Source organism: Puma concolor, chromosome D4, assembly GCF_028749965.1.
Source record: "Puma concolor isolate L17-30 chromosome D4, mPumCon1.1.hap2, whole genome shotgun sequence".
Classification (NCBI taxonomy): domain Eukaryota; kingdom Metazoa; phylum Chordata; class Mammalia; order Carnivora; family Felidae; genus Puma; species Puma concolor.
This window is the reverse complement of record NC_141679.1, coordinates 26,557,508-26,578,523: the sequence shown is the minus strand read 5'-3', so window position 1 is coordinate 26,578,523 and position 21,016 is coordinate 26,557,508. Positions and strand designations below refer to the sequence as shown.

General features: G+C 42.2%; 1 pseudogene; it reads right to left on the bottom strand.

Moving 5' to 3' along the window:
* Positions 1 to 2,137: 2,137 nt before the first annotated feature.
* On the bottom strand, positions 2,138 to 15,954 carry LOC112868642 (nucleophosmin-like; annotated as a pseudogene).
* Between the last annotated feature and the right edge of the window lie 5,062 nt (positions 15,955 to 21,016).

Below are 21,016 nucleotides of genomic sequence, written 5' to 3'. Positions count from 1 at the left end.
TTCAGTGCACACAGTGAGGAAGCAAAATGGGTCTGTAGTGATCCTGGGCTGCAAGCTACTTGCAGGGTGATTTTGTGATCATACAGAGTTAACTGACTGGCTAGGAAAAAGGATGTAAATGTCCATCAGTCTCAATGTCACCTTAGAAATAAAGTCATAGTTTTGGAAATGATGTAGCTGATGCCCAGAGTAGTTGAACTGCTTGTCCAAAATCACACCAGTTGCTGTCTGCAGAGTCCAGAACCCCAGCCGGCACGGCCTCCTATCCAACCGTGCGGGGTGATGCATTTTTAGAAGGATCTGTGCCTTGATCTGTGTCTGGTATTTTCATGTCACACCCGTCATGCTCTGCTCTCTGTGGCACACCTCCTGCTATAGGCTAGAAGCTTCTAAGTTGTTTTCCACCCCCATTACACTCTAGAGAATGGACACCGGAGGGTCGGTGAAGTATCTCTGCACAGAACAAAGAGTGACTTGTCTACAAATATTCTCTTGTCCTCAGATATTTTTGAAGGCTTGGAAGTAGAAAGAAGGGCTGATCGTTTAAAAAAAAAAACAGATTAGCCAGAGCAGGTTTTAAAATAGCAAGACTTGAAATGATTCGATGTTAATTGAATATTGAGTATGGAAGAGGTAGAGAGTTAATTGGATGAGTGAGCTTGGGGTTTTGGATAATTTTTTCATGATGTGAAGGAAATTATTACAAAGTTGGATGCAGATCGGGGGGAGAGAGAGGCAGCGTGATCTTTGGAAGCAGTTAAGTGAAAGCCATTTAGTTTGGTGGGAGAAATATAAGCCTGTTGTACTCTTGGGTTTTCCTCTAAAATTCTATTTTTAAAAAACAAGTTGTTTATTGGTATAGAAAGCTACATGTTACCTGAAGAAAATTTAGGACCAATGGAAAAGCAAAAAGAACAAAGTAAGTGTCATCTATGATCTCATTCTAGATAGCCACCACTGACATCTACTTATATTCCTTTACTCTTTTTCTATATCTATTACTTATGTATTTATGTGTATATATTATATGGTTATAAGTATAGGATCAAACTGTTTAGACACTTACTTCAAAACTTAATAGCTTCCCAATGTAATTTTAAATCACTGCTGAGTGCTCCATGGTATGTTTAGTTAATGTACCCAATATTATTTCTCTCTTTGATGGATGTTTTAGCTTCAGTTTGTGCTTATCCACAATGCTTTCCCTAGGTTAAGTTTGGAATTCCAATGTCAAATGGGATGGAAATTTTAGGAATTTGATTCCTGGTGTCAAATTGTCAACCTGGAAAAAATTGCATCAGCTATCATTCCCACCTGGTTTATGGGGTTCCCCACATTTTTTCCAAACACTGGGTTTCATTATTTCTTTTTTTTGAATGGCCGATCTGATCAATGAAAAATTGCGTGTATTTATATTTTTCACTTTTTCCGGTTAGGAAGGACATATTAAAAAATATTTGGGTGTCTGTGTTTGTAAATTGCCCGCTCATGTCCCTTGACTATTATTTTATTTATTTTTTTAAAGAAATGTTTTTATTTTTTTTTTAATGTTTATTTATTTTTGAGAGAGAGACAGAGGGACAGAGAGAGAGAGTAGCGGAAAGAGAGGGAGACAGGATCCAAAGCAGGCTCTGTGCTGACAGCAGACAGCCCGATGTGGGGCTTGAACTCACAAACTGCAAGATCGTGACCTGGGCCGAAGTTGGACTCTTAACTGACAAGAGCCACACAGGCGCCCTCCTTTGACTATTATTTTTTCCACTGAGGTGCTTGCTCATGTTTTTCTCATTGATTTTTTTAACTCTATTAAAAAACGGAGTTTATTTCACACATAAGATTTTGTTTCTCCACCATTTTCCAACTTGTCTGACCATCCATCCCTACTATTATGTTCTGCCGTAGCATTCCACACATATTTAAAACCAAGCAAAAAGGTGGAGTTCTGCCTTTAAAAACTAAACAGGCATTTTGGACAACGTATTGGCAACGCAAGCTGGACCACATTTATCAGACAGAGTAAGGAAAGTTTTCACTCTGCATTATAAAAAGGACAGCCAGATATCAAGTGTTAACAGAGATAAAATGAGATGGAAAATTTTAACAAACCGTTTAAGCTTTTTTCCTAAAGAAACGTCCTCTACTGCCAGAGATCTTAAATAGCCTCTGGATCAGTCATCCAGAAGCAGTTCCTCATATAATTGATGAGCTTGGCTTTCACTTTAGAAAGAGAATCACCTTTTTCCATACTTGCTTGCATTTTTGCTTTAATGTCTTCTACAGAACTAGGTCCGTTTGATGTGTTAGAAGTTTTTTTCTTCGTCTCTTTCTTTTCTTTTTTTTTTTTTTTTTTGAGAATTCTTGACCTTTTGATCTTGATGTTCACGGTTTTGAGTCTTTTCCATTCTGGTTTGATTTTTGTACATTTTTGGCTAGAGTATCTCATATCAATTTCTTCACTGGAGTGTTTTCTCCACTCTTCCTTTTTCTCCTCCTCCTCCTCCTTCTACTTCTTCTTCTCTCCCTCCTTCTCCTCCTCCACCTGTACCTCCTCCTTCATCATGATCATCGTCACCTTCGATAGCAAGTTTGATTTTTTGTGTGGAACCTTGCCACCACTTCCAAGGGCTGATTGCTTTCCAGATACATTTAGGAATTTCGCTTCTCTTCTTTGTCTTCTGACTCGGCCTCTTCCTCCAGCACTAAGTGCTGTCCATTAATATGCATGAGCCCCGAACCACCCTTTAACCACCAATCACAGGTGTTGTTATTTCAAAGCCACCAAGGGAATTCATCGCTTGTACAGACATTTTCAAAGTTGCTGTTATTTTCATTGGACTGCCCTCCTAATTCTTTGCCTTTGCACCAGCCCTTAAACTGTTCTTAGAGATGGGTGGTGCTCATTTTAATCATCATCCACGAAGGTGGATAAATAATACTGTCAGCCATAGTTGACAAAAGAAAAGAGTTCATGTCCAGCCCCATCAAGTCAGCCATGGGGTGGTGGCGTGCACTGAGGTGGGCGCTGTCTACTGCTCAAGAAAACAGTCATTGGTATGAGATCACACCAGGGTTCTTACTGAATTTTAACTACTTTGTGTACATAAGCATACTTTGGTTGTTTTCGTTATCAACATGTTTTCTTCATTAGCTGTTGGCTTTCAATTTTGTTGATGTACTACTTGTTTACGATAGTGACTTTTGTTGCTGTTTTGGGGGTTACTGTTTTGGGCTTTTTTTTCTTTTATTTGATTGCTTTTATTTTTTGGGCAGTCACAGCTGTGACTGTTGTGACCTCTGCCATTGGTATCATACTTAGAGATGCCTCCCCCATCCTTAGGTCATATAATACTTGTCCACCTTTTCTCCTAGTCCTTAATCACTTAATCTCAAATCTGCAATCTGTTTTATTTTAAATCTGTGGTTTATTTCAATGAAAGGTCTTATCTCAGATACAGCTTCAAAATATCCCATTCTAATTTAAGTTTGTAAAGCAGCCATTAGGATGGTTATTGACCAATACTGTTACTTTTCTATAGTGAATGCATTTGCATGCATTACGTCTTTATCGCTAATATCCTTATTCACATAACGGAGTACTAGCTCATTCTGTTTGCCTCATGACAGGCTGATAAGTTGAGGGGGTAGGAAAGTGTTGGGATAGGAAAGTGACTTTATTTGGAAAGTCAGCAAACTGAGATGATGGACTGTTGTCGTAAAGAATCATCTCTCCTCAGCATGAACTTTGATGTTAGGAAAGGGGGGGAGTGGGAGGGAGCTGGGGTCAAGAGGTGACTGAGGTCTGTAGCCAGTCAGGCGCCCACAAGGGTGCAAGGCAGGTTTTGGAACTTTTCTGTCCTTGGTCAGTTGATCTTTGAGTATAGGAATCTGTTCATGCCATTTCTCTAAATCTTAAACATAACATTATTGTTTCTGTACATATTTATCTTCTCGGGCGATGTAGGTTTTGGACAAAGAGTGGTTTTTGCAAATCTTAGCTGTCACCAAACTTCCTTCAATGATTAACATGCCTATGTGCAGGGCTAAGCAGAAGTTTCTAAGCTATAAGTCACAGCAGTAAGGGTAACAGAAGCAATATGGAGTCAGACATGCTAAGTTTCTCCCCATTACATCCACACCTGGGTCAAAGCCTCACTGTGAGCATCACCATTTAACTGCAAAAAAGTCAGGGTTGGCCTTGACCATCCTGGCCTGGAAGAAGTAAGAAGGCCATCGGTGTAATGCTGGCCGGCCCACTTGAATTTCAGTTTTTGGCTTCTCAGAGACTTAATGTGATGGTCATATTGTGCTTTCCTTGACGCCTATGAGAAAAACGTGTATATTTCAGCCATTGGCCAGAGTCTGTAGTTTGTGAGAGAAGTTCCCCTGAGGTATGCAGAAGAGGAAGGAGGAGACCCAGTGGTTCAGCCTCCATGTCCAGTATGCCCAACCGGACAGAGTGCAGAGTCCCAGACACCTGTGCGTACACACAGTGCTTCTTCCGGGTTGCCCATCTCTGGATGCCACCAGCCGCAGCACAGATTGTTTCCTGCTTTAGAGTTAAACTTTCTCTTTCTTTTTCCTTCCTTTTGCGGAGCTCCCAACATGAGAACACCTTCCAGTTGTGGGCTCAGAGGACTCTTCTTATAGCACACAAACGCATGCAGCTGTATCAGATTTGCAAATATACAAAAGAGGGCACATCTTGTTGTTCCTGGTTTTGAGGCTCCTAAGCTTAGGTCTCATTAAAAAACAATGCTGGTTGTCAGTACACAGGGGGGTTTAGGCAGGTGAGGGGAAATGGGTGGGCAGAGAGAGGCATGAGGAATGATACCCACATAGGAAATGCTTCCACTCATGTTTTGTATTTGTGTTTTAAATTTTGGGAGTGACTCACAGGCACTTAGCAAAAGTAACTGATTAAATTAACCTTATCGGTAATGAGGTTGCCTGGCCTCTGTCCTGGCAAACAGCTCGCTGGCTGGTTGGTATTTAATTGGCTGCCTGGTGACTGGTGAAAACAATGTGGGTTGAGTCCCACTTAAAGCAAGTTCATAGTACATCAATCTTGCTGTAGTCTATCTGGACGTTATTAAAGTTAAGACATGGTATACTGAATTATTTGTTTCCTTTATTCATGCAAAACAGATGCTCAGGACTCACGTTACTCAGGATCATGTAGTAGATTGGGATTGTGTGTGTTGCGTGAAGGGAATACCTTGCTTGTTATAGGATAAGGGTTGTAGCATTTGTCCTGCTGTGGCTGTATTTGGAAACCATAAATGATAGTCTTAGTACAATTTGATGTTCTTCAAATGCCTAGTTGAAGTTCAAGCATTGCAAAATTAGATTCTTGAGTAGAAGGATGCAAAATCCTATGGACTGAATTGTGTCCCCCCAAAAGGCATACAATGAAGTCCCTAACCCCCATTGTCATTGTATTTGGAGACAGGGCTCTTAAGAGATAATTAAGGTTCAATGGGGTCTGAAGGTCAGGTACTAATCTGGTAGGTTTGGGGGCCTCATAAGAAGAGGGTGAAGAGGTCTCTTTCTCTCTGCATGCACCAACAGAAAAAGCCATATGAGAAGGTGGCTGAGTGAAAACCCAAGGAGAGAGCCCTCAGTAGACGCTATATACACTCCTTGGTCTTGGAATTCTAGCCTCCAAAACTGTAGAAAAATAAATTTATGTTGTTTCAGCCTCTCAGCCTATGATTTTTTTTTTTAATGGCCGTCCAAGCTGACTGAGACAGAAAGGAGATGGGGTATGAAATACGGCTCCGAGAGGGACCCACAGAACCTAGAGATCGAAAGCAGTGAGCACTTCTCTGTGAGACGTGTAAAGTGACCCTTTACAGCTGTAACTCGGCAGACCTAGCACGGTCCAGTGAGAAAGGACCTGTCTGGAAATGGGAGACTGGGTTTACCTCTCTGCATCTCTCCAACCTTGCTCAGGGGCTCAGCTTCCTCACCTGCATAAAGAGGCGATTGGGTTAGTTCTTCTTTATGTCCATTCTAGCACTTTGAAAAGTACTAGTGGTGTTGTGTTTTCATTACTGGAGTGTTCCAGTGGACTTCAGATGCTTTGGAGTTCTCTCGTGAGCAGACTGGAATCTTTTTCCAAGAGGGTCATGCTAGCCAGCAGGAAGATACTGTTTGAGCTCTCAACCTCAAACTCAACGTTAGTTTTTGGGATGGGAAATGGCAAGGTCAGGAAAGATCCTCCTACCTCCACACCTCTGAATTAGGAGTCTTCTCAATCAATCCAGATGATCAAATAGTGAGATTTCTGGCCATCAGCATATGTGACTTGTGGCAGTTGGGTAATCAAAACACAATTCTGTCTGCACCTCCATTGTCGCTTCACAATTTGTTCACAGGGGCTCTGCAATAATTAACATTGGTACTGTCCTTTCTCCAAAGTGGGAAGTTGAACACTTTGCAAAAGATAGCTAATGCCAATAAAATTTATTGACAAACTGCAAACATTCTAATATATCACACACACACACACACACACACACACACACACACGCATGCACACTCTCGTCACTGTAGGGTCAGGGACCCACACAGGTTGTTTTTTTTTTTATCACCTTGTGGGAAAATGTGGGCACTTTCAATGTTATCCATGAGTCAGTGGCGGTGAGGATTTGGGGTTGTTTCCAGGGGCATTGGGTTTGTGTCCACATAGGCTGTAATGTTACAACCAGAGGAGTCACACTTTTCATTGGGATTGGGATCCTCAAATACAGATTTGCACATAAGATGTCCCAATCCCCTGCCCAAAGAAAGCCTCTGATATATCTCTCCCAGCCACGATGAAAGCTCTTGGAGGTCATATCATAAACAGCTGGTGCCTATGAGTAGAAACTGCAATTTACTTCTGGAGATAGTCTAAAGCCTTCTTTTTCTACAAGGTACCATTGAATAGGGTTAGGGAAGAAAAGTTCTACAAGCATTTGAGGAAATATCGTATGAAAGAGGGAGGGAGCCAACAGAGAGGGTACCAAGTTTCAGAAAAGCTGCCCAATGTTTACGGTGTGGCCCTTGGGAAAATCATCTTCCTTCATCGGAGGTGAATAAATGCATACTTCTATGGTGTCCTAATACAGTAAAGAGATGAGCTAAAGAGAATCGTAATAAGCTGAATAAGCAATTATTTTTTATCTAAAAAATCAATATTCTTAGTCACCCTATTATATTTATAATCCACTTGATTTTAATTACAGACAAATAAAATAATTTTAATTTGAAAAAATATAAATACAGTAAATACAGTCTGGAATGAGAAGTCCAATTAAATTTGCTAGTGAAGATATAAGCTTTCCAATGTACACATGGCTTTCACATACATGATATTATTGATTCTTGGACAATTCTGTGTTGGGGTCCATCTTTATTTGCCAGTTGGGTTCCACCTACTATTTGTCAATGAAAAAAATGTGAATCAGAGAGATTAAATGACCTGCCTGCATCACAAAGGTCATCTGTGGCAGATTAGAGGTTTAAATCCATGGCTTCTGACCCCTAAAATTTTGTTCTTACAAGGAATAGAATAAAATGGAGTTTGGTGGGCCTGGGGGGAAGAGGAGGGAAATGTTACATGCCATACCATTCATCCTGTTTTTCTCCACTCCTTTCTGACCACCCTGGTAGGGTCACTACATAAAGGTCTTGCCTAGATTCTAGGAACCACCCAGGCACCTGTTTATTATCTCCCACAAAACACAACCTGTCTCCCCACCCCGTGCTTCCTTTGGTTGTCTCACATGAATTAGATGGGAAGTGAGAATCTACTCATCTTGGTGATGCAATCACTGGGAAAACAATTAAGGAAGGAAGAGCACCCCCTTCTTGAGGAAAAACTTGACCTTTTCAAAACTGAGACCCTCCAGACCAATATAATTTCTCGTCATTCCTGTCAGTTTTTCCCCCTGTCTTCAATTTTCCCACTTACCATTTTTAATGTTGCCTGGTGAGGGGGTTTCTGAACGGTGAGGGCAAGTTCCCATGTGGCCTCTTTTTCAGTCAGTGGTTTGAGACTCACACCCCCATGTTTAAGGAATCTTCAGGTGGATAGTTACTTGGGGGTAAAGGAGAAAGGCCTCTCCCACAGCTTATTTCTCCAATTAGAACATATTTGCAACAGAACCTGTGAATCTGGATTAGGTCTTAGGGCCACCATTATCATAGTGGGGCCTCGGTTGTCCAGAGCACGTGCCCACTCCACACCACAGCCCAACCTAGTCCATCCAAGTGTCAGATGATGCAGAGCCTGACATAGATACCATTGGTGAGATGGCAAAATTTGGCAATTCGCCAAATGTTTGTGGCCCAGTAAAGCTCTGTATCTTTTTAGTATTATCTCAATCATCTTTTTTAGTTTCATTTTGATTAGATAATATAATGTTACTCATCAATTATTTAGGAGATGGTTGACCAAATGGGCTATATGGCTTTATTCCATTCAATCCTTGTTCAACAAGTATTTATTGAGCGCCTACTATGTGGTAGGCATCATATTTGGCATGGAGAATGCAGTCAAAGGTAAAGCTGAAAATCAGACAGAGACCCTGTTCTCAAGTAAACAACTGATCCCACGAAGGATGTGTAATTACAACTGGAGAGTCTGCAAAAGGGAAGATGGTCTGTGGCCATGTTAAACAGAGCATCTTTGGTTAACTCCTGAGCTGGGCCAGAGAAGAATTCTCTGAGGTTGAAGAGCCAGGACTGTGTTCTGAATGAACAAAAGAACTTTCCAGAAGTCAAATAGCAAAGGGTAGGGGCAAAAGAAGTTTTCCATCCAGAGGAAAGAGTCTGTGCAAAGACCTTTTGGAGGGAGTGAGTAGGAAGCTTCTTAGAAATGAAGGTCAGGAAGCTGAAACTCAGAGGAGAGCTGGCACAAGCTGGGGCTGGAGAGATGGGCTGGGGATAAACCCCAAAGGGCCTTTTAGGCCATGTTAAATATTTATATCATGATCACAGGACATATGGAGAACCATTGAAGGCTTTTAAGCAGGCGTATGTGTATGTGAGTGTGTGTGTGTGTGTGTGTGTGTGTGTGTGTAAGAGAGAGAGAGTGTGTGTGTGTATGTGAGTTTGTGTGTGAATGGATTTGTGTTTTGAAAAGGAAACTGGATACAGTGAGGCCTTCACATGGACAAAGAGATAAGCAAGGAGGCTGTTTTTGATGAGATACAGTGGTATCTGGAACTAACAGTTAAGATGGTGACTTGGATCAGGATGTTCAGACAGTGATGGATTGGATGCGGCCATGAAGGAGGGAACAGTGTCAAGGATAATGCCCAGAGTTTTGGTCTATAGGCTCGAAAGGATGGCAGTATCATCCTGGAAGAAGGGGCAGGTGAGAGGGGGTTTGATGAGGTCAGTCTCTGTCTTTATATTAATGATCAGCTGCATAGAATAGAAAGCCCTCCTGTAATAGCTGAAACAGCTAGGGATGTGTGTGAGTCACAAGACAGGGAGGTCCAAGGCTGTGCAATCTAAGTCTTGTAAAGCAGCTCAACAATTCAGGGATGGTAAGGCTCTTTTCAGCTTTCTGGTCTACCTACCTTGTTGGGTAGTCCTTTACCCTTTTGCTTATTTCTTCATGGGTTCCAGATGGCTGCTGTGACCCTGCCCTCATACCTGCATTCCAAGTAGAAAGTTGCATGGAAGGCTATGAAGTGAAGGGGTTTATTCCAACAAAGATTTTCCTTTTTTATTTGGGGAGGAATCTCTACCCAGGAAATTGGCTTACATCATATTGGCCTGAATTAAGTTTTGTGGCCACCTCTAGCTAAATGGAGTTTTGAAAATCCAGTATTTTAGCTTTCTGGCCTTTACAGGTAGAGGAAGGCCAAAGATTGGGGCCATGTGAATAGCTTTTAGGACTAGCATATGTCTACCATAGTTATGGTAGTGCTGTGTCTTCCGAGTAGAGATTTCAAGGAGAGGGTTAGACATACTGGCTCAGAGCTATTCTCCTCTTTTTGCTCCTGAGAAAAAAAAGCTGATTTGGTGACAATCTTAAAATATGGCAATTAAGGCATATATCCCAAATTTTCCCATCTACTCAAAACAAAAGGAAAGCAGAAAAGCTCTGGACAAGAAATTTGTCAGCCAAAAAGATGATTTCTTAATATTAGCTACAAGATTACTATAGATAGGTGACTAAAAGGCCTTTAAAATAAGGATTCCCAAATTCCGTGTAGACATCCTTAAAAATGGCAGGGAAGGGGCGCCTGGGTGGCTCAGTCGGTTGAGCGTCGGATTTCAGCTCAGGTCATGATCTCGCAGCTCGTGAGTTTGAGCCCCGCATCGGGCTCCATGCTGACAGCTCAGAGCCTGGAGCCTGTTTCAGATTCTGTGTCTCCCTCTCTCTCTGTCCCAACCCACTCGCATTCTGTCTCTGTCTCTCTCAAAAATAAATAAACATTAAAAAAAAATTTAAAAATAATTGGCAGGGAATGGGCTTCCTGATCTTGCATTGGCCAGACAGTCTCTTTGATGGTGCATGAATTCATAGCATTAGCTCTTGATAATGTGGTCACTCTGGACCACCCCACAAATTTTAACACAACAATTATAAGGATGGCAATAACCTTCTTGCTTCACGGAGCAAATCACATTCTTCCCTATCCACTCTTTCCTCGAGAGGAAATGATGAGGGTCAGGGTAGTGGCATTATATAGGGGATTGTCCTGAAGGGATGACAACTGAGCAGAGACTGAAGGAAACAAGAGATGGTGCCACGAGGACCTGTGGGGACAGCAATTCAGGCAGAGGCAGAAGCAGGCCTAAGCCCGCAAGCTGTGGTGAGTAGGTTGACCCTGCATAGAAAGGGGAGTATCCTGGGAGAGAAATGGAATATTAACATCAGACTGTTTCATTTAAAAAGTTTCAAGTGAACTATGGTACACAGGAAAAGTGTAATATGGGACTTTCTCTTTCCATTGCCACATTTGAGACTTCTTGTCTCTTCATTAAGCTGGCTCCTAGAATTGCATCTGTATCAATCAGGACAATATGGGTGTATAGGTAACAGAAGTCTTAACCAGCATTTATCTTACATAAATGAAGTGTGGAGATAGGTGGTTCTGAGGCTGGTTTAGCAACTTGAGAACATTTTTCTCATGGGTATAAGATGACTACAATTACTCTAAGTATCACCCAATGGTGCTTCAAACAGGAAGGAACATGAAGACGAGAGAGAGAGAGAGAGAGAGAGAGAGAGAGAGAGATGGAGCCTTTTACTTTTCCAGCTCTGTTTATAGAGGGGAAAAGAAGTCAGCACATTCCTGCATATGTCTCATGAGCTGGCACTCCGTCAACTATCCTCACCTAAAGATTATCAGCAAATGAGAATGGGATGTTCATGCTTGATCTGCACTGAGCTGGGCTCATCCTCAGGGGCCTAGAAAGTGGCTTAGCTGCCAAACCAAACTGGTTTCTATTGACTATGGAGGGAGGAACAGTTGCTGTCAAGTAGGTGACCAGCAGTGTCTCTCCCCCAGGCGTATCCATGAATCCCCTCAAGTTTTATCATAGAAGAGATGTCTTATTTTCCTCTCTTTATGCTGTCACTTATGCATTTCCTGACCACATCTAAAGGATGAACTCACTTTGTCCTAATATGGGTTTTTTTTCAGAAGCTGACCCCAGGCAAAACATTCAAGTGCAAAAGAGTCTCTTTGAGAACATCGGCAGGGACGGCAGGGACGTGGAAATTGATCCAGGGATGATGGGAAGGCAGTTAATAAAGGATGAATTAGTAAACCAGTCATCAACGTGAGCAACTGGAGCATAATATTGGGAGGGAAAGTCTAGGAAATAGTAGAAAACACAAGGCTCAGAATTATCCCACTTGAGAGAGGAACGAGTTGAGGGATTTACCCTCCAGCAGCCATTGGTCATTGGTTGAGGGCTACTTCTGAGATGTGCTAATTCCCCAGCACCCCCAGCCTGCGTGCATGAACTGAGTGGTCTTCTGTGGTTCTGGGAAAACTCTCAAGTCCAGAGAGGCAGGTAATTGCTGGTGGGGGTCATCCAAAACACAAAGAGAAGGGACATGGAAGGGGCACTGGTAGCCTTTGCCAGACATCCTACATTAAATGTTCAGTAGCCACTTCCTTGATAAGCGCCAAAATATCTGGTGCAATACTTCTGACTTCGATCTGTAACTTTATCAGCTTCACCAGAAATTGTATGCTCCTCAAAATCAGGGTGGGGCAGACTTACAAGATTTTATTGACACAGCATCCTGCACAGTACTATGTAGAACCACTCTCCCACGTGTACGTTGATGGTATCATATTGAGGATATGAATGGCTTCATCCACGCCACAACGTTTTGGCCAGTAGTTATCATCATGACTAGTATATGTATTGGTACAGTTTTTTTGCAGTCTAACAATCGGGCAAATGGCGAAGTCCTCAAGGAGCACAGCTTGCGCACCACAGGGTGGACCAAAGAAATGGAGGAAGTGTAGATTGGGTGGATGCCTATTATTTTGATTAGAGTAGTCAGCCCAATGAAAAAATTCAGTACTCCAAATTATAGAACCGTAATCACATTTAAGGCCTAGAGATTTCCTTCTGTCTCCTTTGAATCCAAGTGAAAAGAAGCATGACAATTTTTTAAAGTCTTTCTATGGAGCATAAGCTGTTTTTATAAATGTGGAATAATTCATTGAGGATATGAGTTATGTGGAAGGGGCATCCTGAGAAAACCTTGCTTTTGATGTAATCTAGTCAAATGGATGATTTTCTTCCTCCTGCTCCCCGTTACCTCCCCTCGTTCATTTTTGCCAAAGTGAGTTTCCATATGTTTCATCTAAATGACTCACATTCAGAGAAATCATTCAAATTATCTGTGGGCACAAATACTTTTCTTTCATTTGTGGCTTGACGGTGGGTGGTTATAAGGAGTGGAAATGATGGTGGGCTCTCCTCCAAACCCCAAATCCTTTGGCTTGCTCTGATTCCCTGGGCTCTCTGCGTCTCCAACTTTATTCTATACCAGAGGGAGATAGCCATTGTAAATTACAAAGATTATTCAATTTCAGTCCACTTTAAGTGCCCTTAAAGGGAGACTGCACTCATGACTTCTCAGGGGATAGGCAATGCATCTTACCATGGATAAAGTGCTGGTTGAGAGGTTTTAAATCACATTTGTAGCTTGGGAGACTAATATTGGAGGCAGTTTTCTTCCTAAAAAGTAATGGCATCTATGTTACTGACTGTACAGAGCACAAAGGAGTTGGAGGGAGACCAGAGATAACTTGTTTAAATGATGATGGAACCATTCAAAGGGTGTCTTCCAAGGGGCATAAACACCTTCCCAGGTTAATAAAGACTCTCATTGCATTTCACACTTTTAGCCTGACGGATGCAATTGTTCTCTGGGTCTACCTATGCTAACTTGTACGGGTCAGTCTGAGATATATGCACATCTGAATTCACATGAGGCAATGCATTTGATCTATGCTTGTAGAAGAGATCCTCTTTGTTAACTGAGTTAAATGCTGTTTTTTTTTGTTTTGTTTTGTTTTGTTTTTTACCCTTCTAATCAAAGGTCATCTTTATGAGTGAACCTTTAAGAGCACTCCCATCTGAATGGTCTAGATATGGAAGGTTTATTCTTGCCCCACCCCTACCACTGTTTTGTTAATGTTTTCAAATGAATGGGTACACTGTCAAGTGTTTTGTGGATTTCATTGCTATTTTTGTTCAGTAATCTCTATGGTCATTTGGAAAAGACTCAGTTCAAGTCCACATACCCTGCTGAGCACAGACTGTGCCTGACTCTGGAATACTAAGCTGGCCAGCCTGTCTGGAATTCTGCAGAACTGCTAGGCTCTCATATAGACCACCCACAGCTTCTTCCCACTGATATTTGGCTCTGTCCCAAGAAAGAGAGAGAAGGGACAGGGAAGGAAGGAAGGAAGGAAGGAAGGAAGGAAGGAGAATCAGGGCTCTAAAAATTCCAGATCATTCTGAGCAAAAATCATGTCTGTAATAAGAATGTAGTTGAGGTACAGGCAAACGTCTTGTCTTTTCCTATTGCATCCGTGAACATCCCTCTGTTGGACATATTCCACATTGTGGGCAGTGTGATACACCCAGACTCCCTCAACTTCAGCTCTTTAAATGTTTCTAAAAGTGGTGAATCTGAAGTCCTCTATGTAGATGAGGCGGCTCCTGTCCAACTCTGGCTGTTCCTTTCTGCTTCAACAACCACGCTGGCTTGGGTGGAAATCTGTGTCTCACTCTCCCTTCCTTCTCATTCACTTCCCTGGCCGGCTGGTTAGGATTCCTACAGCAAGCACCCAGCTACCCTTGTTGGGTTGATTCACTTTATGGGCCCCGGTGTGTAGAAGCTGATGTGTGGCCTGGATGGACATCAGAGGTGGGAAGTAAGTTGGGATCATTGTATTTCCCTAGATGGTCATTATTATTTTGTAATGTATTTATTATTTAGACCTTACCTACTGCCAAAGTATCTTTGAGGTGACTTACAATAAAAGAAAGAAAAGTAATTAGGCTCTTACACCACAGATAAAAAAATGGAAACTTATATAATATATGAAATGATAAATGTCGGCTAATAATAGCTATTATTATCATAGCACTAATTTTAGTAGTGGGTTCTTAGGCAGTTGAAATATGAAATGTAGTGAAGGACTAAACTTTAATTATCTGATGATAAAAGGATACATACTAATTCACCAGGAGGTGAGTTTTCTCCTTCAAGCCCTAACTCTTAATTGAGATTTATTACACGGATCGTGGTATACAAACAGGCAAGGACTGAGGAATGCTTTACTCTCTCTCTCTCTCTTTTTTATTGAAGTATAATTCACATACAGGATTATATGGGAACACTTGTAATGGTGATACTTTTTAAGTTGTAGAAATATTCTTTTTTAAAAATTTTTTTAATGTTTATTTATTTTTGAGAGACAGAAAGAGACAGCATGAGTGGGAGAGGGGCAGAGAGAGAGAGGGAGACCCAGAATATGAAGCAGGCTCCAGGCTCTGAGCCATCAGCACAGAGCCTGACACGGGGCTCAAACTCACGAGCCGTGAGATCATGACCTGAGCCGAAGTCGGATGGGGGCTCAACCGACGAAGCCACCCAGTTGCCCCTAAGTTGTAGAAATATTCTTAATGTGTCTGTTTCACATAAAACGAAAAAGGGTGATTTGTTCATACAGGAGAATGAGGATACTTTTTAAGCTTTTCAGTTTTCCTTCATCTGAGGTGCATCTCATTCATTCCAGAAACCTGGACATGAGCCCTTTGGCAGGAAGCATGACCATTGGCCCATTTTGTCTTGTGCCAAGGTGATTTATATCCCGGGCTCTTAAAGGTTCACCATGTGCTTTCCCTGCAGGGGTATCTTGCTCTCGTTACCTAGTTGGTGACATGGTGCAGTCCTTCTTTGGGAATTCTTTTTTTCCCCCCAAAGGAAGTTTACCTTTCTTTTTTACCCCTTTTTTCTTTTTTTCCCCCGGCTTTGTAGAGATAGAGCTAACATTGTGTAAATTCAAGGTGTACAATGTGATGATTTAATGAACTTAAGTATTGTGAAACCATTTCCACAATAAGGTTAGTTAACATCTCCATTGCCTTATGTAATTACCTTTTTTTTTTTTTTGATGGGATGGTGAAATTACTTAAGATCTACTCTCTCAGCAACTTTCAAGCACATAAGACAGTCGTGTTAAGTAGAGTTAGTGTACTGAACTTATTTATCTTCTAACTGGAAGTTTGTACCCTGTGACTGACATCTCCTCTCTCTCGCTCCCCAGCCATTGGCAGCCGCCCACCCTACTCTCGGTTTCTGTGAGTTTGGCATTTTTAGATTCCACATATAAGTGAGATCATACAGTATTTTTCTCTCTCTGTCTGACTTACCTCACCCAGCATACTGCCCTCGAGTCCATCCATGTTGTTGCAATTGGCAAGAGTTCCTTCCTTTTTAGGGCTGAATGATATTTCTTCGGGTACGTATACCACATTTTCTTTATCCATTCATCTGTTGATGGACACTTAGGTTGTTTCTATGTCTTGGCTACTGGGAACAACTCTGCAATGAGCAAAGCAGTGCGCATATACCTTTGAAGTAGTTATTTCAATTAGGGATTCTTAAATTCTTTTTAAGGTTTACTTATTTTGAGATAGAGACAGCAAGTGGGAGCGAGGCAGAGAGAGGATCCTAAGCAGGCTACGCATTGCCAAGGCGAGCCCAACGCGGGGCTCGAACTTACAAACCAACTGTGAGATCATGATCTGAGCTGAAGTCAGAGGTTTAACCAACTGAGCCACCCAGGAGCCCCTAGAGATTCTTGAAATTGGCTCTCTTGGCTCACCCTCGGAGGTCTCTGGGATAAGAATTGGTGATCCCTTTCGTGGTTATGTCTGTCCCTAAACTCTCTGATTATTACACGGGAAAACTTCAGGCCGGCTTAACGTCTTTTGCATTCTGGGAAGAGCACGGTATGCTGGCACCTGAGAGATGCACAGGCCCCGTGCTCCATTCGCTCGGGAGATGAGAGACAAGCTTTTAGACAGAACCTCAGAACTAGGTATGACTTCATTTCAGCAGTCACTGCCACAACTAATTTGGGCAATTTTTGGTATTTGACCAAAAATGTTCTTCATCATGAATATTTAGAGTATTTAATTTCTAAAATTCTGCCCGGCGCAGTGACATCACAAATGAGTAATACTGTATGTCCCGACTTCAAAGGCTGACAAATAGTTTGATGAAAGCAGCAAAGTGAGTCTGGCTCGGAGCCATTTATGCGGCAGAGAACCCAGGTATCACGTGTCAAATATCGTTTAAGAACAGAAGGGCACTAAAGCGATAGAACATTTTACCTGGATAGGTGATACTGTCCCAGTCAGCAGAGAACGCAAGAAGGAAATGATGTCAGGGATAAAAACACATGAAAAACGTTTAATAACCACTCAGAACATATGGAAATTAATGATATTCAGAGCTTGCAGAATAGCAAGATTTTTTCAGCTTAAAATAATCTTCCTGCTGATGCGCAGTTACTGGAGGGTTCCCAAAATGCCACAGAGAAAATTAGATTCAAGCAAGAAAAAAAAAAAGCAGATCTCTGAGAATCAGAGAACAGGGTAGAAATGAAGTAGAAGGTATTAGTGACAAATCGAAGAGCCCGTGATGGGGAAAGAGCACCAGACTGGGGCTCTGTTCCTGCCCCAGTTTTCTCCTTAGCCATCCTCACTGGTCTTAGACAAGATTCTTGCCCTTTCTTTCTTTGTGAGGGGGGTTTTATTTTATTATGTTTTAAGATACTTGACATCCTAAACATTGTACAATTTAGACCCAGTGGGCACAATGACTTCTGTCGGAAGAATCCGTACTGAAGTGGTTAGAGTTCCACACAGACCACATGAGCGTTAGAAAATCTAGTAAGAATTCACAGCAGGAGGCACTGCTCAACTTCTAGCTACCACTCTCCCGCGCTGCCTCAACAACAGAGCATCTCATGGGGGAAAAACTGGACGAAGCAAAAGGCCAGCTGACCGACTGGAAGCCTATATTTAACCACAGTACCCATTCATTCTCACCTATTTCTGCTTGAAATGGGGGTTAAATTGAGTACAAGGGTTTAGTGAAACCCCAAATCCCAGGAGGGAGATTTCTCCAGTGACTGGAGAGTTTTCCAGCTTATTTAAAAAAAAAAAAAAAAAGAAAGATGTCCTCGAGGTCTGGGTGAATGCACTCAACAGTGACATATCTGATTCTCTCACACACATTTGCTATAATTGAATCAGAGCTTCAAAATCCTTGAACTCTTGTCTTCCATTTAACCCCAAGACCTTACTGGCGAGCAGGATGCCTTCTAGAGAGCGGACAAAACCAGAAAGCTTTTAGCTGACTCTGGATTCCAGAATGACAGACCTTCAAAGAGGTCTGAGGCCTACAAAAATCCCAGGGGTGTTGGAAGGTCACCAGTCGATTTTTGAATTATTAACACCCATTTAACAATTAAAGAAAGCCATATTGATAGGCTATCAAGGCAATTAATTATTTAGTTGTACAAAGTAAAGAATGGAAAAAAAGATGAAGTATAATGGGTATGAATCTTAGGCTCCAAAGGCATGCGCGAAATAAATGCCTGTCATAAATCTTGACTTATTTGAAGTCATATCATACCTGACTCATTCCACTGGTCTCATACAAAATTCAATCTCAGGTGTTATTATTCTTTTCCCACCCTTTTCCAGGACCATGCAAATGTCCTTATGGAGAAAAAACCGGTCTTACATGAAACTGATGCTCCAATGTCTCTCTGATGCTTGGAGTCTAAGCCTATGCAAGTGTGTCTGGCTTCCAGGGTTCTTGCTAGCTCTGAGGTATGCTTGGGACAGGAAAAGTTTTCCTAAGGGTTTCTGAGGTAGACCCCCTCCCCTCCATTGCCTCTCAATGAACTTAAGGAAACCAGCTGTGGGTGGAAACCCAGCGGCCGTCCACCACGTTGGCCAACTCAGGGCCACCTCATTTCTTCTTTCTGCCTTTCTTTTCCTGCAAAAGCAAAACTTCTCTCCAGTTGCCTTTGAAATGCCTGAGACCATTCCCTCTGAACTGCCTACTTCAATCTCATCAAGGACTCAGGCTTTCATAAAATAATGAAAGAGCTGTCTTCCAGAAGCTTCCTTCATTTCTCCTGCCCATCTATATAAATTTCACTCCATTCTGGAAGCACAAAAGCCCAGCTACCTGCATGGAAGTGGAGGCAGGAGACGGATGTGAATGAAAACATACACCACCCCCCCCACCCCCCCCCAGTAAATGCTTGGGTTCCTTTAGCTCAGATGTCCAGGGTTCTTTTCTAATTAAATGGAACACAAAGCTGGCTGGGTAGGTGAAATTTCCCCAGTCTTTTCAAGGTCTGAGTATGAGATCCCACGTGGAAGGCAGCATTTTTGCCTTTTGGGATGAAGAGCAATTAAAATTCATATGTACAATGTAATAATGAGAAGGAAGACTCTGGTTTCAACTCCTCTTTGGAAGGAGGACTTTTCATGAGAGAGTTTGTAAATAGCACCCAGGACGAATTGCTGCAGAATGCTGGGAGTGCCATGGTGGCCATTTGGGAGGCGACCAAGGGCTCCCTGGCTATTGCATAACCAAAGGGCAGGAGGAAAGGATCTGATGCCCATGTCGTTACGAGTTGAGGTACTAGGAAAACTGCTAAACTCAATCCCCAAGCTGGGAGTGACCTTTCTTTTCATCCTTCTAAATTCCCTCTGACTTTGAAGGTACGTTTTTGCTGTTGTTGTTGTTTTGTTTTGTTTTGTTTTTGAGCCCTTACCAAAATAGCAATGAAATATTTCTTGCACTTCTTTAAGGTTTGCCTTCCTTGCTGGCTCCATGAGGGCAATGGCCAATACTTGATTTGTTCATCTCCATATTTCTGGCACCTAGCACAGGACCTGATGCATAATAGGTGCTCAATAAATAGCTGGGTTGAATGAGGGATCCAGGTAGAGTGCATTTTTTATTCTGAAGACGTGTCCCCAGCCACATAACCCAGAGAGCACCCTCTTTCTTCCTTTGAGTACCCAGAGCACTAATTATGTGTACCACACAGTTGTCACAACATAAAATGCTTGTATCACTCACTTACCCAGCACGGGGACTCTGCAAGCCTCCACGGGCAGTTTGTAAGGTTCTAGGGAGTAGAGATGATAACTCATGTTCCTCTTGATTCTCTCTGGTAGTAGCACTGAGCTTTGATCTTAGTGCAAACCTGGTATTTAGTATTTAGTATTTATTGAGAATTGTTTTGTTAAGAAATAAATGTTTGATACTCAGCCTTTTCCTGTAAATGATGCTGTTTATGTAATGGAACTCTTTTTGCTGGAAACTAGTGATAGACTGTGCTACAAAATAATGCATGCATTTCTGGGAAAAGTGCTTTTTATAAAACTGCATTAAACATAACCGGGTTTATGAAGAAATTAAGATTAGGGGTCGGCCACTCAAAACCCGTGCAGACCCTAAGCACAGACCTTATGAAAATAAGAATTGCCACCTTGAGAGAGAACTTAGAAGGGGGTGGTGGTGGCTGGAGAAGGCTTTAGGAAATACTAAAATGTGCAAAACCAATAGAGGGCAGACGCCAGCCTGTGGGCATGGAGATAGAAATGAGACCTGTGTGTACCTGCCACCAGCAAAGAGAGCTAAAGGCTGGTGGTGGGTGTGGGGGAATCCTTACAGCAGGAACTTATTTTAAATTTTCTTAAAATTGAGCTAAAAGAGCTCCATTTTATGCGGCAGCCAAACCTAGCACTTTTCACTTGCTGATGGAGGTTCTTTCTTTTATGTTTATTTTTGAGAGAGAGAGAGAGAGAGAGAGAGCAGGTGCACAGGTGGGGGACGGGGAGAGACAGAGAGAGAGGAAGACAGAGGATCTCAAGCAGGGAGAGAGCTCAATGCAGGGCCTGAACTCATTGGCTGCGACATCATGACCTGAGCCAAAGCCAATGCTTAACCAACTGAGCCACCCAGGTGCCCCCGGAACTTCTTTCTGTTTGGTCTCCCTTGCCTAAGTAAATTCATCAATGAGCCACCAGAATTTGCTCACTACACAGATACCATTCCCTCATTTGACACCCACGTGTGAGCTCCATGTCACATGTGTGGTAGCAGGATAGACTGTACTTGCCTCTGGACTGTACAGAATCTGCTCATCTTACAATGTTCTAGAATGTAGTTCCACAGAATTATTGGTTTAAATGTTTTATTTTCACACTCTTTATTAAAAACAGAAACAATGACAATAGCAACAATAACCATACCTTTCATACCTACAGCCACTATGAGAAGCCTTTCATGGCCCAGAATGGGGTCCATCTTGGCGAATGTTCCATGTGAGCTTGAGAAGAATGTGTGCGTTCTGCTGTTGCTGGATGACGTAGTCAGTGGATGTCCATTATGTCCAGTTGACTGATGGCATTGTTGAGTTCGACA